The sequence below is a fragment of the Cryptomeria japonica genome, chromosome 9 (genome assembly GCF_030272615.1).
Source record: "Cryptomeria japonica chromosome 9, Sugi_1.0, whole genome shotgun sequence".
NCBI classification, from domain to species: domain Eukaryota; kingdom Viridiplantae; phylum Streptophyta; class Pinopsida; order Cupressales; family Cupressaceae; genus Cryptomeria; species Cryptomeria japonica.
The window spans coordinates 313,652,454-313,673,509 of NC_081413.1; positions in this window are offsets into that span (position 1 = coordinate 313,652,454).

Consider the following 21,056-nt stretch of genomic DNA (forward strand, 5'->3'; position numbering starts at 1 on the left):
GACTCTCTCAAGCATGGAGCAAATACAACCAACACAAACAACCATAATAAGAAACTTCCAAAGGCTTATCAATCAACAAGGCATAGTCATAAGATCATCAAAGGGAACACATGTTGGAGTGGAGTATCATCGCATGTTACAAGCATCCTTTCAAGGAACCTCTTGGTAAGTGACACACATGTGGAACCAACTCAACCTATGAGAGATCAAGGGAGTTTGGTTTACCATCTTCACGGCCTTCTCATGCTTATCCTAAAATATCCTCCCTAGGATCAAGTCATGAGACTCACAACTATTCATTATCTTGTTTAAATGAGTTATAATTACCCATCCCAATTAATTCATTATCAATGTTATCACTTGTTTACAAATAATGGAAAACTCCAGTGTGCCCTAGTGGTCTAGAATTCATGCATCCTTACAAGTCATGCAAGCCTATCTCTTGTGACCCTGGTCATCACAAGGAAGCCCACTCCTCCTAACATGGTCTCAAACATGACAACACAAGAGGCTCTAGAATCGTAATTAAATATGAGAACATACATAAATCTGAAATCATAAACAATCCACATGCAACCAACAATCTCATTCATAATCATGAAATGTGTGAAAGGTAATATCATGAGAACCAAAAATCAATGAGCCTCTTGGCCAAATCAACATATCAAGGCCATAAGAAATTCCATCAAATCTGAAATGAATCATCAAATAATCTCAGCAAGGCCTATCCACTTACTAGCGCATAATCATAAGAATCTCAATCTCTCTCTTGGCACATCAACAAGAGAGGAAGTGCAAATAACTAAAATGGTGTAAAACACATACAAAACTCACAAATAAATCATATGAAGACATCACCAATAATAAATCAAAAAGCCTCTGGTACGACCCAAAATTCAACTAACATCAAACAGACTTCAAACTGGACAAAACCCTAAAAAGTACATAGAATGGTGCATGCATTCTTTGAAGTGGCACATATGGCTGATACTTTAGCACATCTGGGTGATAGTTTAGCGCATCTGATTCCTATTTTAGTGCATATGGTCATTCCTTTAGCGCATAGGAAAGAAGTGTAAATTTTAGCAGAAAACTGCTTAAGTGTGGGATCAAAACTGCTCGAAACATAATGAGCCAAATATTACGTATTTATACTCATTGGAATTGGAACAAAATGAAATATAAGAATATGTAAACAACATAAAATAATAAAATTTATCCAAGGAACTCCAATTGAAAACACATTGCAGACTTCAGGAGGGAAAAACATCTCTAGCAAGTTCAGAAAACCATCAAACACCAAATCTTGAATCCAAATCATGAAATAGACTCAACGCACATATAAATAAAAATAATAAACTTAATCCCAACATAAAAACACATAAAACAAGGGAATATAAAATTTCTCAGAAGGAGATGAGTCTTGTGAGTCTTCCTCACGGCAAGGCCAGACTGGAAGCTCACAAGGCTCTCTCCTCTCAACTCCACAAATTCTCTTAAAAATTTATCAACATGAAAGAAATCTCAAAAACAAAAATAATCAAATACAATCACATCATAAATGGAAGAAAAATCAATACATATAAATCCCATGTCATCCATTCACTGCAACCACAAAAATATAGCTTCCAAACTTTCATCCAAATAAAGATCTCAGAACCCATGGGATTCCCAATTATTTCCATTAAGAATAGAGAGAATGAAATGAACTATTTCTTTATTTCCCACACAAAAATTTCACGGAGTAAACACTTGCAGACAATGAAAAACAAAGATAAATAGCAAGGGTATGTCCTCCAACTTGCAACCCATGTGATGGTAAGTCGTTGAAGGAGAGCCCACAATTTTTGCAATCCAAATCCAAATTCAAATCTCTTCCAAACCCAGTCCAAGAAATCCACCGAGAATCCAAAGCCAAAGAATTGAACCCATGAACAGACACGGGGAATCCATTAAAAGGAAACAATAAACAAGAAACCCTATAAATCCAACCAATAGGGTAATTCCATTTTGGAATATTTTTCCTATATCCTATGGTTTCCCCAAAATAAAATCCTCCAAAAGGAGAATAGGGTAGGTAGGAAGTACTAACATATATTATAAGTAGGTGGATATATATATTTTAATATCCCAAGGTATAATTACCATAACACCAAATAAATATTAGTATTTAAACTATAGCCCTATAGGAATTATTATTTAATACATTATGAACTATAGTTATTTTAATTAAATACTCACCAATAGAAAACATAATTAAATAAAATTAACTATTAAATAATTTATTACTTCCAATATTAAATATTAATTAATATTTAGACTATAAGCAATAATCAATAATTAATTAAATAACCTTTATAAAATTATTAATTAAATAAATACTATAATTCTAAAAATCATAAATCAAATAATCAAAAGCTCAAATAGCTTAAATCAAATAATTAAAAATAAATAATAATAACTATCAAATCTCTCAAAAAATAGACAAATAATCCAATGCCACATAAATAACCACGTGACAATAAAATCAACCACAACATAAATAATCCTCATACCAAAAGAGTCAATCAATACTAACATACTCTGAAAATTGAAAGAGCTAAGCTGAAAACTGACATGACCAATTGCGCCTAGTGACAACTTAAACCTAGAGTATGTGAAGGGAACACATGTTAACTCTGAAACCACATATTACCATTGAGATAAGGACATGCTCGCACCTGTGAAGCCAGGGGAGCTCGCACCTGAAAATTCCAGGAGGAATAAATGTCCAGTACTTGCAAGTCTTGCAACCACCAACAATGATATATATATATATAAAACAGACAAGTGGTAGAATTATGCAATGATACATCCTGCTCGCAATGAGTGATGTGACATTGATTCTCCACGAAGACAGTCAAACACATCTCATAAGCATCTCATCAACTATAATCATGAAATGGGGTTAGTATAATCATAACCAACATCAAATCCATGATCAATATAATCTTTCAATAATCTATCAAATAGTAAGCATATAGTATCCATCAAATCACATGAATAATCATCATCCAAATCATTATGAATAGTCGAGATAAATCAACTCCTATGCCTAAGTATAGTTCCAATTAAGCTCAATACCGGAGGACTAAATCCTCTTAGATAAACCCAATTAGATCTCCAATGATCGACCAAATCCTCTTCCTAAATGAAATTACATTATTCGCATATTACACCCCTTTCCCATAACCATGATCTCTACAATATGATCTTCAATGAGATCTTACATCTATATATACAAACCCTCGACCATAAACAATCAGGTCAGCCACCAGACAATAAACCAATTACATAATTACAAAACATGTTGGTCTTAGACCAAATAAATAATATCCAACACATAAGATATCCCAGAAACACATCGAGAGGTCCAATCCACACGTTACATTAAAGTCGGTCCATAACCTAGATCAACCGGGACCCAGTATAGGTCTACATGCTACAATAATGATTTCCATCCCCCAAGTCTTTAACATGATCACCATCAACATCCTGAAACTCCACCAGAAGCTGCACCAACACCACTTATGCATATCATCAAAGATCTTCATCAAAAGCTCTACCATTGAAACCCTCGTCGGAACCAAAATCCAAGCTTCTATGCAAACAGGATAACATCCGATCACCAGACTAAAACCAACTGATTGAATATCAACATGAGTATCATGAATAAGCCAATTCCATAACTGAATCATACCGGAGCCTACCAGATCATTTCGGATCCAAACTAACTAGAAACCACTCAACCTGCCGGGACCAAAAGGGTATCGATAAAGCATCCAAACATCTAGTGTTGGCATAAATGACAAAACATCAATGCAACACATAATCAATTCCTCCAAATGGCCAAAAATATCCCCCTTTGGCATTGATGGCAACACTAGATGTGAAAAACATCTAAGTACCAAGAAATGCCAAACAAGTCTCCCGCAATGGAAGAAAACCAACAATCACCCACTCAGAAAATATAGCAGTGAAATTCTGAAACAAAGACCAAACTCCCCCTGTGAATAATATTTTTGTAGAGCTTTGAATTATACATATATCTCTCCCTTTTTCTTTTCCTCAACAATATTTCTCCCCCCTTCTTTTTCCTTTTCACATCAATATCTCTCCCCCTTTGACATCAATGCCAGATGTATACACATAAAAACGGCTATGGGCAATTAAATAAATATTTTTTATTTATTTAATAATTATTCTTCTATTAAATAGTTAATTTGAAAATATTAATTTATTTAATTCATTTCATGTATTTCTATTAATTAATTTAATTGAAAAAATTTATTAATTAATTCATTTATCCTTTTCTTCTAATCAATCAATTAAATATATAATATTTAATGGTTATTCTTCTATCCTATAGTCTCAAATATTAAATGATTTCTTAAATTATTTAATTTCATTTCCAACTCACCTCCCATATCTACTACTTCATCTTTCCTTTGCCAACTCATCCATCATGTGGTTAAATTAATTCCACAAAATCAAATAAATAAAACATTTATTAGCCACTTATCTCCAACTTCTAAAATAAATGAACTATTGTGTACGTACAAATATTTCGTAACCTTCTTCTATATTCTCTCCAACATCCCTACATCTTAGGAAGGACTTGAGTCCACTTGTCCTCTCATGCCTAAATCTTCTTCAACCATCCCTAGATTCCCTTAGTCAACAACCCAATCAAGGTGAGATGAGTGACACTCATCTTCTCCTTTCTCCTTTCTCTCAACCTTCACCTTTTCTCACAACCATCCAAATCTGTAGGTCTAATCATGATCGTTGATCCAAGACACGTCATCTTATCCTCTCAAAGTCTATAAATGTGGGAGTTTGAGTTGAGAAAGAGTTAGTCTTCAAGTGAGTTTTCAAGATACCAATTTCTGAAAACTTATGCATCAGTGAGTTTTAATCTTGAAGCAATTTAGCATAATCATTTAACTTTAAATAATTTGCATTGAATATCATAGTATCAGTTAACTATCAGTTATCAGTCCATTCTTCATATGCCATCTTGGAAGCTATTAGTGCTTGTCTGAGAGCACATCATCTGCAACCAGGAATAGTGGAGTTAGGACACAATGAGACTTAAATCATGAAGGTAAAAATAATGTTTTTATTTTAATATTCATTTCATGTAGTTTCATTGGTTGAGTTTGGTTTTCTTGTAGCATTTCCTTTGTATTTTGTGAAACTAACATGTTGCAAGTTGTATTCTGATGATAAAATTCAAGTCGACACATTTTGGCGCCCACCATGGGGCTAGAGTCTCGCATATATCTTTCTAATATCTTGTCTTTGGGTATTCTGTTGCAAATTCATGTTGTTTATGATATATAATATGATCATTGGGACATGCATCTATAGTTCTCACAAACATAAGTTTAATGCATTTGTAATCTAGATTCAAGCCTATGTGAGTTCTGACAGCACATTTAATCCTTATATTAGCACTTTTGTCTTGTAGGTTAGCTCATTTGGCATTTAGGTTAGCACTTTTGTCTACAAATCAATGCATTTAATCCTTAGATTAGTACTTTTGTCTCACAGGTTAACGCATGTGTAATTTTGGTTAGTACTTTTTTTAGTGAATTCTCACTTTTTAGTCCGCAGAGAAGCGCTTTTGTATCGCAGGTTCACACTTTTATCCTCTAGGTTAGTGCTTTTGAGTTGAAAGACAATGCATTTGTTAGGATAATGCTTTTATTTGCAACTAACAAACTTTTTCTGCAGGTCCGAATATCCAAGAACTAAAAATTTCAAACTATTGACATATCTATGTGCAAGATTGTCTTTAAGCAAATTTCATGCATTTCCTCACATAGTTAATTAAGAGTTTTATTTTGGAAAGTAATACATCATATCTTGCTCATTTAGCTTAACTAAGGGGATAAATTGACATCATGCAACTTGAGTTTTGAGTGACTTCTTTAGAGTAGTTGCACATAGATATTAAAGGGATAAAATAAACTTGTATTTTCTGTGCTTGATGAAGTAGTAGGTAAGTATGCTCTTACCCTCATACGGTGATCACAAAACCAGACCTACTTTATTTTATGTGTAACCTTTAGAGGGCTTGCCTTCCCGAGCTGCCTTGAGGGGGATAGTGAGAGAGGAACGACCCAAAGTGGAAATGGGCTAATACCGAGTCCTTTTGATCCACTCTAAATAAATTGTGTTTGTGATGAAAGTCACAAGCAACATGTGCTGATAAGTTCATACTGAAACTATGTTTCCCCATAAACCCTATGTAGCATAACCTCTATAGGCTGGGAACCTTTTGTATTTACAGAGATGAAAATGCCACATGTATGGCCACATGACCGGAAGCCTTTACTAAAAACCACTTGTACTAGTTGCCACAATCCTTCTAATTGTTGGTGCAGGAGGTTGGACCTCTGAAGCGACTCACACGCATACAGTTCTTAGTAGAGATATAAAGTTTTCCATGGGGAGTTTTCATGGAAACTAGTGCTTGGCTGCCTAGGAGAAGTGAGTGTCAAGGGTGGAGCCAGTGGGGTCAAGCATCTAAATATCTTCTTTGAATAGCGTAGCCTTGAGGGAAACCCCATGTGAGATTCAACAATTATTGTCTTAGCTTGCCATAAGATTTGTACTTACTTGTGCATTTTTTTTTCAAACATTGTGTCTTCTATGTCTATAACATGCTCAAAATGGTCAAAAATTGAAGAAAGTCATCATCTAAAAATGAGCAAAAATCCAACAACTTGCTAGAAAATTTGAAAAAATAAATCTTTGAAACATAGTCAAAGCAGCACTTTCAAGCAACAAAATAGCACATTAGCACTTTTGACAAAAATTTAGCACAAATGTTTCTCACATCTAAGGCAAAGCATATCAAACCAAAATTTCAAAGTCAGTATCAAAACACTTCTTGAGTAGATTTGTCTTTAAACTATCACACATTTTCAAGCTAGTTAGATAACTAGGTTAGTAATCCAACAGGCTATTTCCAAAAGGTTTCCATAAGAATAAAACATTCAACAAGATAGTGATTCAAACATCTTAAGTACAAAATTCAACATCATTATCAGTTTCTCATCAGGATATATCAAATCCTCTATCACAAAACTTGATCAATCCACCTTGTGTTCATTATCTTGGATATATCTTTCCTATTTTAAACCTAGGTTATATCAAAATCAGAATTGCACTCACATTGGAATCAAGAAAACTTGTAAACTATCATATTCTTATATGACTTTTAAGTATCGCCTTAAGAAAAGAAAGCCCCGTTATAAATCTACTCAGAAGAGGATAAGATTCTTGTATATCAATCGCAAGATCTTGTTAAAACATAGGACATTCCTACATTGTTTTTGTCACTATTTATGTGGTTGTGGGACATAATTTGACTAAGAAATTTTGCAAGACCGTTCTTTTCAACAAAGAGATGTTTTATCACAACGAACCAACAACAGTGGTAAAATCAACAAAGCATACCTTCCTAAACCAATAATCACCTATTGAGTTGTCTTTAGAAGGTCAAAAACTTCAAAAAATTTGAAACAATCACATGCCAGTTTGAACTATAGCTCAATATGAACAACTCAGAAAACAACAAAAACAAATGGAAGAAGAAGATAATTCAACGTTCCAAACTTTTGGGTATACGGTTGTTGATGAAGAAGCGATCAATAATACATTAGATACCTTAAGCAAGATTTCAAATTTGATAGACTAATGGAAAAATTATTAGCAAAGCAAAAAAGAAAAATATCTTTTGATGTTGGCAAAATCAGGAGCTAAATTTCCACAAGACTTTAACATAGAAGGCTTGAAACAAGATGTGCAGACAAGTAACACTCAAAACACAGATGGTACAAATAATGAAGATATAAACAAAGAAAGCCATGAAGAAACAAGAAAAGAACATGATGACACAAAAAGAGAGCGTAGTGATAGAATAAATTATGAAGAGACAAGGAGAAACCGTATGGATAATCCTTTGTTAAATCTAACTCACCAAATGAAAACTCTACAACAACAAATACAAGATATGTAGAATGGAACAAGTTCCAAGAAGTATTCATTGGAAGATATCTGCCTGTATCATTTTGATAAAAGTTTAAATATGATACCATTTCCACAACATTGTGAGATCCCTAAATATGATAAATACGATGGGAAATTTGATCCTCAAGATCACATTAGGGAGTTTTAAACTATGAGTATGGAATTTGCACATGAAGAAACTTACCTTATGTGTATATTCCCTCGGAGTTTAAATGGACAATCAATGGAATGGTTCTCAAGATTACCATCTGGAATCAAATCTTTTTAAGAACTCGTGAATAGGTCTATTTCACAATACTCCTACAATGTAAGGAATGAGATAAAAATGTTGGATTTATGCAATGTTAAACAAAAGAATGGTGAATTTTTCATGATCTTCTTGCAGCAATGGAAATGAATATTTAATAGGTATCCAAGAGATGTACCTAATCAAGAAAAAATGCACATATTCATTGATAATCTTATTAGTGAAATGAGTTATCGTCCAAAAATGCAATGTCCTCCTTCTTTCGCTAAGATTATTGAGAATGGTCTAAAAATAGAAGACATAATGGTAAAGAAAGGAGAGCTAAAGCTTTACAATAATACAACCACAAAAACAACAACAACAATAATGACAAACCCAAGTTTTGGTCAAAGAATAGGAATGTGATGAATGGAGGAAATGATGACAATAATGCTATGAAACAACAACCAATATTTAATCTATTGAGTCAAATCCCAAGCAATAACAATCAAGAAAATAATAAATACAAGTCTTTCTTCTCCAATCCTCACAAGACATTCACAAACATTGGAGAACCCTTGGAATCAGCTTTGAAAACTTTTCTTTCAAATAAACTGATTATTTTACCAAAAGTAAGAAGTTATGAACCACAAGTCAAACCTAATTGGTCGAACGATAATAATTTTTGCAATTACCATCAAAATAAAGGACACCAAACTAACGATTGTCAAAGATTGAAACACCTTATCCAAGATTTAATAGCTAATGGAACTATCACATTGGATAGTCATAAGACAAAAGAATCCCATCTAGCCTTCAAAACTCCACTTCCAAACTATGAAAAAGGTGAACAATCTAAATCAAAAGATGACAAAGGAAAAGCCAAAGTGAACTACACTTATACATATGATGATATGGTAAATGTCATCATCATTAAAGATAACACACCTTCAGAACCAATCAATGTCATTACAAGAAGTAAAGCGAAGGTCACATTTCTAGGTATAATAAATGAATCAACCTCCACTTCATGACATAATAACTTAGTGGAACAATTAAAAATAATACCCTCTCAAATATAAATTTTAGAGCCTCTCAAAGTTTCACCTATGCATAAGGAAATTTTGGAAAAATCTCTAACAGAAACAACAGTTTCAAAAGACCTGGATGTAGATCAGTTCCAAAACATGGTGGGACACCTTATAGCCCCTCATTGCTTATCATTTTCTAAAAATGATGACACGTCCTTGCAACATCCTCATAATGCTCCCTTACATGTTGAAGTCACCATTAATAAAACTCATGTCAAACACGTACTCATAGATGGTGGAGTTGGATTAAACATTTGTGAATTAAGTTTAATAAAGGCTTTGGGATATTCAGAAAATGTAGTAGATCAAAAGAAGAAAATAACCATTAAGGCTTATGATGAAGAGGAGTGTTCTTCTAAAGGAATTATGGTGTTACCAATCAAAATAGGACCTGTGGAAAGGAATACATTATGTCAAGTTTTAGATTTGAACCTCTCTTATAACATTCTTCTGGGAAGGCCACGGATTCACAACATGCAAGCAGTTCCTTCTACATATCACCAATGTGTAAAGTTTCCTCATGAGGGACAAGAGGTCACTGTAATTGCAGACTCTAGCCAATATTGCAATAATATGAAGCCAACACAAGATACAAGAGTTCCACATAACACATAACCAGTATATCCTACCAAATAAATTCAAGAAAAGTTATGGGAAACCTTTGAGAAAAAGCTCAAATTAAATGATGAAGGAATGGGAAAATATTCTTTCCATAATTTTCCACTTTCACCTAAATTATATGGAAAGCCTACAAATATCCAACCACAGATCTTAGAAAAATCAAAAGAAATGTTTAATGGAGCATTTGTTAGAGTTGGAACACTTGTAGAAGAAACTGAAGACAAGGACATTCTTGGTTGGTTATACAAAGATGAAAATGAAACTATAGCAACAACTGCAGAAGTCAATATTCCCATAGAGCAATATGGCAATGGTTATAGGATCATGGAAAAAATGGGATATGAAGGAAAAGGACCAATTGGTAAGCGACATCAAGGTATTTCAGAACCTATTTGTCCTCACTTGCAATCTAAAGAAGATAAATCGGGACTTGGATATTCAAAACCAAATAAAAAGCAACATCACTATCAACAACCAAAGTAGAGAAAGAAATCAGTCCCTAAAGAAGAACAATGGCAAGAAAAGATACATCAAGCAGCCGAAATAGTAGCCAATAAGCGAAAACAAGAAGAATATGAGAAATAGCAGGAAGAACTTGCAATCAAAAGAGAAGAAGAATCGTATAAACAAGTTCAAGGAATACAAGCAAATGCTAAATCTGAACAAGATATTCCAGAAGCAGTGAAAGAAGAGATGGCCAAAATCAGAGAACTATTTGCACCATACAATATTCTTGTATGGTACAGTGGTGTAATCCTAGACAATGATTCAGAGATAGATTCAAATGACTATGAATGGGGTCCAGATGTATCATCTAGTGTATCAAGTGAAGAAAATAATGAAGAGCAAGCAACTATCACAAATGAAGACTCTTAAAATTGTCTTTTACAAAACAAAGGATAGAGTTAGAAAGAAAACAAGAAGAACTTAGAATCCAGAGAAAAGAGGCATATACAAGACAACAAAAGAAAGAGGATGAAAAAGACCAATAAGTAACGCCACAAGAAGCACAAACAAATATTGATCAAGCATCGGGAAATATCATATTTATATCAAATGAGCAGTAGGATGTACCAAGGTATGGAAGAACCATAGAAGAACTAAGAGATAGTCAAGTAGGATTGACTATTAGTCCAGAAGAAGCTGAGTTCGAGAGAAGACAAAAGCTAGCAAAATAATTCTCTATATCATGTCACAAGTATGTCAACTTCAAAATACAAATGAATCTATTAAAATTAATCAAGAAAGAACTTGCAGTATTAAATATGTGTATGTTGATATAATCCATTCGTTTGAGGGACAAACGTCAAATGAAGAGTCACTTGAGTGTGAACTACAAAATACTAATATTGATTTTGTTAGAACTGGTTGGAGAACACTTGGGAGAGACTATCCTTAAAATCATTCTATCTATGACATTACCTACTCTACACCAAATTATGACTATTATGTCATGAACCTTGAAGCACCTAACAATGACGATGACTATGACTTACCCCTTCTTCATCCAAAACTAATTGATTGGGATAACCTAGAAAACCCTGAATTGGATGTCTTTTCAAATGACCATGACTTAGCTATGTATCTTAATATTGTCAAACCCATAACATCTAATATATCTTCCATCATGGAATCAAGTAACGTTTCTTACAATCAGGAGAATGCCAAACTTTGTAGTCACAAAATTGAAATAAAACAAGGAAAAAGAACTAGTGCTGAAAACCATTTCATGGCAACACTAGATCAATCAAAAGGAAAAATAAAGGACCTATCTGACGGTAAAAACCTCTTTGATGCACCAAAAGATAGAAATTTTGACATCCTCCCTGTATATTTTGAGGAGAGATATACTATTCTAATAGAACCAACAGAAGCAATAAACATTGGCACACCAAAGGATCCCAAGATACTTCATTCTGCTACATCATTATCAGATAAAGAGAGGAAAGAATACATAGAATTCTTCAAACAAAGACAGATAAATTTTGCTTGGTCCTATGTAGACATGTCAGGACTTAATTCAGATCTTATCATGCATCATCTCAATATGGATCTAAAAGCAAAACTAGTTAAACAAAGGCTAAGGAAGATGCATCCGCACATCGCTCTCCTTGTAAAAGTTGAGCTAAAGAAACTATTAGATGTGGGTTTCATAAGACCTATTGCCTATCCATAATGGGTTTTGAGCATTGTTCTAGTGTCAAAGCCAAATAAAAGCATAAGAGTCTGCACCGATTTTAGAGATTTGAACAAGGCATGTCTCAAAGATGATTTCCCACTACCCAACATTGATATAATTGTGGACTTATCAACAGGACATGAGATGTTTTCATTAATGGATGGATTCTCTAGATACAATCAAATAAGAATCACCCCTGAAGATCAAGAAAAGAAAACATTCACCTATGCATGGGGTACTTACTGCTGGAATGTTATGCCATTTGGGCTTAAGAATGCAGGAGCAACTTATCAAAGAGCTATGACAACAGTTTTTTATGATATGATGCATACATTTATGGAATATTATGTAGATGATATACTTGCAAAATCTCATACAAGAAGAGAACATTTGAACATCTTGGGCAAGATATTTGATAGGATTGAAAGATATCAGTTAATATTAAATCCAAAGAAATGTGCATTTGGAGTAACCTATGGAAAACTTCTTGGGTACATTATATCAGATCGTGGAACTGAAGTAGATCTAGAAAAGGTCAAAGCTATCATGGAAATGGAGTCACTTAGGAACATAAGTCAATTGAGTTATTTACAAGGAAGATTGAAATCAATCAGAAGATTTGTCTCTCAATTAGCAAATAGATGTCCTCCATTCAAATGGGATCATAAGTGTGAAGAGGCTTTCTTGTAAATCAAAGAATATCTCATGAATCCTCTAGTACTTGTATCACCAATCAAAGGGAAACCATTGTTAATTTATATCTCAACAACAAATGTATCATTAGGAGCTCTCCTAGCACAACATGATGAAGAAGGAAAAGAAAGAGCAGTGTATTACATCAATAGAACACTTGTTGGCTATGAATTTAATTATACATAAATAGAGAAGACATGCCCAGCAGTTGTATTTGCAACTCATAAGCTGCGACATTATATGCTGACTCATTCTGTGAAACTGATAGCAAAAATAGATCCACTAAGTATTTGTTAAACAAGTCAACTTTGACAGGCAGAATGACAAAGTGGGTTATGGTACTAAGTAGTTTGATATAGAATATGTTGATCGAAAATCTATTAAAGCATAGGTCATTGTTGATCAACTAGTTGAAGCCTCTTTACAAGATGACATACCATTGCACATTGAATTTCCTAATGCAGACATTCTAACAATAAGTACAAAATTTTGGGAGTTGTACTTTGATAGTTCTTATACACAATATGGATCAGGCGCAGGAATTTTGTTCATCACACCTCAGGGACACACAATTCTAAAATCATATAGACTGCGGCTTCCATGCACAAACAATACTGTAGAATATGAAGGATTGACCATTGGTCTCAAAATGGCTATTGAATGGAATATCAAGGAATTACATGTCTATGGTGATTCATAGCTTATCATCAACCAAATAAATGATAATTATCAAACTAAGGATGACAAGCTCATTCCCTAAAAACAATTGGTAGAAGAGTTTATAGAACACTTTGAAAAATTATCATTCACTCAAATCCCAAGAAATGAGAATAAAGCAGCAGATGCAATGGCTACAATAGAATCTCTCTTACAGAATCAAGAGAATCAACATCATTACAAATTCTTGGTGGAAGATATCCTAACCCCTACCATTCAATCCCATCATACCTGCATGATTTTCCAAATATCTAGAACTAATCAATCCTTATATGGCCAAACTTATCAATACTTAAAAGAGAATATCCTTACTCCTAACCTATCCCATAATCAGAGAAGAAATTTTATCTGTCAGTCATCCCGCTATACTATTATTTTTGATACCTTATATAGGTGAGGTCTAGATGGCACTTTATAGAGATGTCTTGAACAAGAAGAATCTGAGAAAGTTCTTAACAAAGTTCAAGTAGGTATTTGTGGCTCACACTCAAGTGGATTAACGTTGGCTAAGAAACTTCTTCGTATGGGTTACTATTGGCCTAGTATAGAGAGAGATTCATTTACATATGCTAAGAAATTCAAACAATGTCAAATCCATGGGAATCTCATCCATGCACCAGCACAAGAATTACATCCTATAGCAAGATCATGGTCATTTTCTCAATGGGGCCTTGATTTGGTAGGTAAGATAAATCCTTCATCCTCTAATGGCCATAAGTTCATTTTGACTACTACTTAATATTTCACTAAATGGATTGAAGCAATACCTTTGACAAAAGTGACAGGAAAACAAATATCATCATTCATCTTGAATTATATAATTTGTCGCTGTGGAGTTCCTATGACCATTATCACTGATAATGGACGATCATTTAAGAATCAATATGTGAAGGAACTATGTGAGCAATTCCATATCCAACATAGGTTTTCTACTCCATATTATCCACAAGGAAATGGTCAAGTTGAGGCATCAAACAAGACTATCTTGAAAATCTTGAAGAAAATAGTTAATGAAGCTAGAAAAGACTGGCACATTCAGCTAAATCTTGCTATTTGGGCATACCAAACTAGCATCCGCACACCAACAGGGGAAACTCCATATTGCTTAGTCTATGGATCAGAAGCCATATTACCAATAGAAGTAGAGATACCTTTTCTATGAGTTTCCTTGAAAGGTCTTATACCAGAAGAAGTAGAACGAGTCTCTAGGCATCAAGAACTTGAGCTGATTCAAAAACGTCGCCAAAATGCAATAGGTCATTTGAAGGTATATCAATAGAGAATGGAAAGAAGTTATAATCACAAAGCCAAGCCACACATTTTTAAGATTGGAGATATAGTTCTAAGGGAGAATCCGAGAAATCAACAAGACCGAGAAAAGAAGGGTAATTTTGAACCAAATTGGTTAGGTCCTTTTGTCATAGTAGTAGCTTATGGCTCAGAAGCATACAAGCTATCTACCCCAAACGATGATTGGTTTGATGAACCTATCAATTCTATCCATCTCAAGAAGTTCTATGCTTGAGATAAGAAATCAATAAAATAAAAAAAGAATATAAAGTCCTGAAGAAATCAATAAAAATCAGAAAAGCAAAAAATCCCTAAAAAAGTATAAAACAACGAAAACGAAAAAGAAAAAAAATCAAAATATGAAAAAAATGCAATAAATTTAGACAGTAAAAACCTGGTAAACATGCGCTATCTAAAAAAAAGTGAGTTTTTCCATCTATGAGATCGCTTTGCGCACCTATCTAGTCCAACCTATTGCATCTATAGCTTCCATCTATCTTATCTCATCCACTTCATCTTTTGCATCCATTTCTTTGCACCATTTAGTAGGAAATATGCAACTTACCAATAGTTATCAATCTTTGACATACTTATTGTAGTCACTATCTTAGAATTTATTAGAATCAATCATATCTGCATTATATCTTGCCATGGTTTGGATCATTCTTCATACATCCATAATAAATAAATAAATTCTACTAGGGGAAAAATCCTAATTCCTTTTACTAAGGTGATCTTTTAAATCTTTGAAAATCCAAAAACATTCAAAAAACTTCGAAAAATCAAAAACATCTAGGATTTTGAAACAGATAACGAGCAACAAGGCAACAACGAAGATCAAGGCATTTTGTAGCAACTGAATCATGAGACTCAGAAAATGAATAATCAACCAGCAAATAATAAAGGATTATCAATGATCATTCATCAAGATAATTATATGAGTTAATGACCATGAGAACATGTGAATGACCTACAAGATTCAGTGTTTATATATTGATTTTATTGCTAATCATGTACTCTATGCGACTCAAAGATGTCCATGACTAGAGAAGCTATGATGGGGCATGATTATTTTATTTTAATTGTTGTCTGTGGTTTATCTCTTATTAAGGTATGTACTTGTCTAAGGATATGATCAGAAAAAGATCAAGGAGGATGTTTCGAGTCATGCATGAAAGGAGATAATCCTTGTCTGTTTTGCAAGAAATACTCGGGTCAACTTGATTCATTATATCAAGTTTCTTGTATAAACTTGCTATATCAAAATCGATGTAAGAAATACTTAGGTCAGCTTGGATCTTTATGTCAAGTTGCTTGTATTTTCTTACAACATTTTAAAGCTCAATGATGAAATCAAGCACTGCTACAAGACAACAAATGAAGAATGGAAGTATCATTTTAGCTAGATCATTTTTTAGATTAGCTCATCAATTCATCTGCATTATAAGAATTCATTGTCAGTTGCATTATAAGCATTTCATTTCATTCAGAGATCAACGGTTAAATAAAGATTGAGTATACTTGGACAAACAAAAACAATTTGCATTTGATCATTGTAGGTGCATTCATCTTTACAATCATTTAAATTATCATCATTCTTTTTATTAGTTGCATTTCAATCATTGCATTAGTTTTCATTCCATTAAGTGTATTTTATTAATCATGTAGTATATCATCATTATTATTTGCATTACAATCATTATCATTGTAATTCTTTTTATCCATTAAAGTTATGTAGTTGTGTCTTTGCACTTAGATTCATTATAATCATAAGCATTACATATAAACATCCAAAAGTAGCATTCATTAATCATAATTTGAATTTTAAAATCATCAACTTGAAATCAAAAACATTCCATGTCAATCATTTGTATTTCAAAATCATTATATACACATCAAAAATATACAAAAATTATCATTCATTTGCATTCCCATATAGATAATTGCATTTGCATCATCTAAGTTAGTAATCATTTTCAAGTGCATCCATGATCATCAAAATCAAAAATCAAAACCATTTTTCATTGCATCATCATATAGAACATCATCATCCATGTAATCAATGCATATATATCATCATCATATAGAGTAACATGCATAATAAAAGATCATCATATAGAGTCCATATCTGCATATAGATCATCATAAAACAATAAAAAATCCAAGTATACAATGATATCAGATCAAAAATACAAGTGCCTCATCAATATAAATCAAGTCAAGGTTGTCATGTGCCACTACCACCTGACTCTATATGTCTATGTGGCTGTGGGTGAGAAGATCCTCTAGATGCTTATCTCACACAATCACCACTCCTCTGAGGAGGTCCCATGACCCCACCGCTGCTAGTATCCATCCTCACAGTGGTATGATACCTACCTACCCTCTGGCTCTCTATGACTAAATCCTCATATAATCATTTATATTGTGATGTCTCCTTCTCAGCCTAAAATAGTGCTTTGATGGTATCAGTTGAGAGTGTCTGATCCAACCTGCTGAATGTGATCAAGAAGACCATGACTATCTTGTTGTCTCTTAATAGCCCTATCTCTCTCTATCATGAGTGTCTACACCTATGCTCTAAGTTGATCTATCTATACTCTAAGACTCTCTAAGGTATCCTGCTCTGGCACATCTTACTGAGGAACATAACCCTAAATCCCCTCATCTCCACCTCCTTATCCGGTTATTGGAATCTCAGCCTGATTAGCTCCAAGAACACGTTGTCTAATGAGAGGAACATGATCCTCTGAATCCTCCTCTCCTCCATGAGCTGAAATAACCCTAGGGTCTGGCTGAATCTGACCAAAATTAATGCCTCTCCCACAACCCCCATCTAGTCTAGTAATCCTACCTCCTCCTGTAGAGGGTAACCCTCTCACTGATCTCATACCTGTCCTGCCAGTATCCCTCCTAATCCATCCTACATCTCTCCCACCCATGGGAAGTGGTCTCCCAATCCTACTAACTGGTCCAAAAGGTCGTCCACGGACTCTCAATCAACCTCCTCTCCACCCAGGTCTCCTATCGCCTCCGCCTCCATCTCCTCCCTCATCTTCATCACCTTTGGCCTCTTGAGCCTCTCCAAGCTCTCATCTCCATATCCTAATGATAGGATCATTTGAATCATCCTCCTCATCTCCAAAGATGGGAGGAGGATCTGTTGGATCGATAATACAAGGAAACGGGTGTGCAAGCATGTACTGAGCATAATCTGCAGTCACTCAAAGATCTAGAATGTGTAATCTCAAATCATAAGCCACACTAGAAGTAGCCAGAAACTCTGGACGTGCTATCTCAAATGAAAAATAAGGTCCCCAATCTCATCTATCCTTGTACCGTCGTGCATATATAGTGACACTAGTAGGCATGTGTTGAATGATACCAAACTGTCTCAAAATACAACTAATCAACTGCTGCTCAATAATGTATGGATTACGACCAATGAGATGCCTACTCTGCATAATATATGGTAATGTTTGTGCATCATCCATCCATGGCTCACAATCGATATAAGGTCTCTAAATAACACTATCCAATGAATCAAGAACCCAATGCCAATACTCCATCTTACTTAGCTTATGCTGAGTAAGGATACCTGCACATAAATAGACATATGGCTGTCTCTCACCATGAACTCTATGATGGATAGGCTAAGTAATGGTAATGTTCTCCCAACTCTAGATCTGTAAAAGTGTGCATCCTATAGAAAGACTAGCACTCTCATCAAAAACAACCTAATGAAGATCATGATACAAAGGAGCGAGCATGCAAACACCCCAAGCATATTGAGTCCAATGTTGCATCATGCTCTGAAGAATCTTACCCCAACCAACAACAAAACATCGAGATCTCTTGTCTAGACAGATAAATCCCCCAATCAAACCTGTAAGAATCACAGGGAGAGTCTCGTAATACATAATCATATCCTCCCATTGGATCTCTCCTCTGGAAATGCTCTCATCACCAAATACGGCTCTGCAAGCCTCTATCCCTCCACGATCCTGAAAATCATACTGGACTAACTCACCAATCACAGGGATGTGAAGAATCATGTAGACATCCTTGAGTGTCACACTAATCTCACAAGTGAGCAGGTGGAAAGTGTTATGCTCGCTATGCCATCTATCTACTAAGGCAGTCAACAATCCCCTATTATGGGTAATATCAGGCATATATAACAAATGGCATAATCTGCATGCATCTATGTGTCTAACCTCAGCTTGTGTAAGCTCTGGCACTGAGTGGTGCATGGCCGAGAAATTCTCCCAACACTGGAGAACATCGCCGAGAAATTCTCCCAACACTGGAGAACATCGAGTTTCTCCTATTTACCAAGAGAATTTGATCAATTATCAATCATCTATCTATCAAATCAAAGTGATTGCTAATCTATCACATCAACAATTGGTAAATCTTTTCAAATGAAGCAAATCAGGCTATCAAATCAATCTAAACCTATCAATCATGGTTTTCTATCAATCCATGAGTTCAATCAAACTCTGTTATGCTCTTCATCAGAAAGTGAATCGGTCTCTTAGAGCTAATCTATCAATTTACCAATCAAATCAAATCAAATCAATCATTCATCCTATCAATCAACATTATCAAATTTCTATCAATCATGACATCAATCGAATACCTATCAATCACAATTGTGCATCAAAATGAATTTTAACATGAATAACATCAAACAAACTCATCTCAAACAAAAGCACTAACACTTGGAACAAAAGCGTGAAACAGTCATATACACTACCCTTGTTAACATATGTGCAAAACACTCAAAGCATAAGTGGTAACATAATGGAAGTACTAACATACATCACAAAGGCATGAACAAAACAAACAAATGTGCTAAAACTATCAAAAGTGCTAACATCAAATGCATATGTGCTAACATACAAGACAAAAATGTTAAATCATACAGCCAAAAATTGAAAAAAATCAAAGTAGCCTCACACGTGCCGAAAAGCAAGAAAAATCGTATGACAAGTTGCAAAAAAGGTCGAGATAAGGTACATACCGGATAACCATACTCTGGAGGTCGTTGATATCGTTGAACACACTCAAATCGATGGTTCTCAAATAGAATCGCCATTTTGCCACCTCACCAATGATAATTCTCTTCACAAGATGACAAGGATGCAAATGAGATTAAATTTAACTTTGGTTAATTTTATATTTACCATTTGGAAGGGTAATTAATGCTTTTGAATGGGGCAATTTTATTTATTTTTCATAAATAAATTTAATTGAAGGACCTTTTCAATAATCGTTAGATCAATCACTTATCCAAAATTTTCAACAATTTCACGATCAATCTCCCGAGGGGGCACACAATCAGGATTTTATCTCCATCAGGCGCACTATCAAGACTTGATTTAATCTTTGAAACAATGTTGTCTCAACGTCATTTCAAAGAGGGGAAAAATGTATACACATAAAAATGGCTATGAGCAATTAAATAAATATTTAATATTTATTTAATAATTATTCTTCTATTAAATAGTTAATTTGAAAAGATTAATTTATTTAATTCATTTCATGTCTTTCTATTAATTAATTTAATTGAAATATTTTATTAATTAATTTATTTATCCTTTTCTTCTAATCAATCAATTAAATATCTAATATTTAATGGTTATTCTTCTATCCTATAGTCTCAAATATTAAATGATTTCTTAAATTATTTAATTTAATTTCCAACTTGCCTCCTATTACCACTTCATCTTTCCTTTGCCAACTCATCTGTAATGCCCCGCCAGGAAACCCCGAAGGGCTAAGCCAAAATTACAAGAATAGAGTGCAAAAAATTTTTTTTTTTAAAGTTACAACACATAAGATGCAACAAGATACCAAAGATTCAGATTGCATAGCGGAAGACTTCAACTAACACCTAGAGAGTTTCCCAACGAGATTACTTAAATTTCCACAATACACTTTACTCACACAATTAATCCAAAAGCTGGATATCTTAATAACGAGATAATTCACAATCAGGATAATTTCCTTCAAAGGACTGAAATGCAAATCACAAGCAAGGATTCATCAGTAAGATCCATTCATAATTCCTCATCCAAGCTTTTCATTTAAAATTACAACCCATACATCTAACATTCTAATACACTAGGATTTCATCATAACATAAGAGATC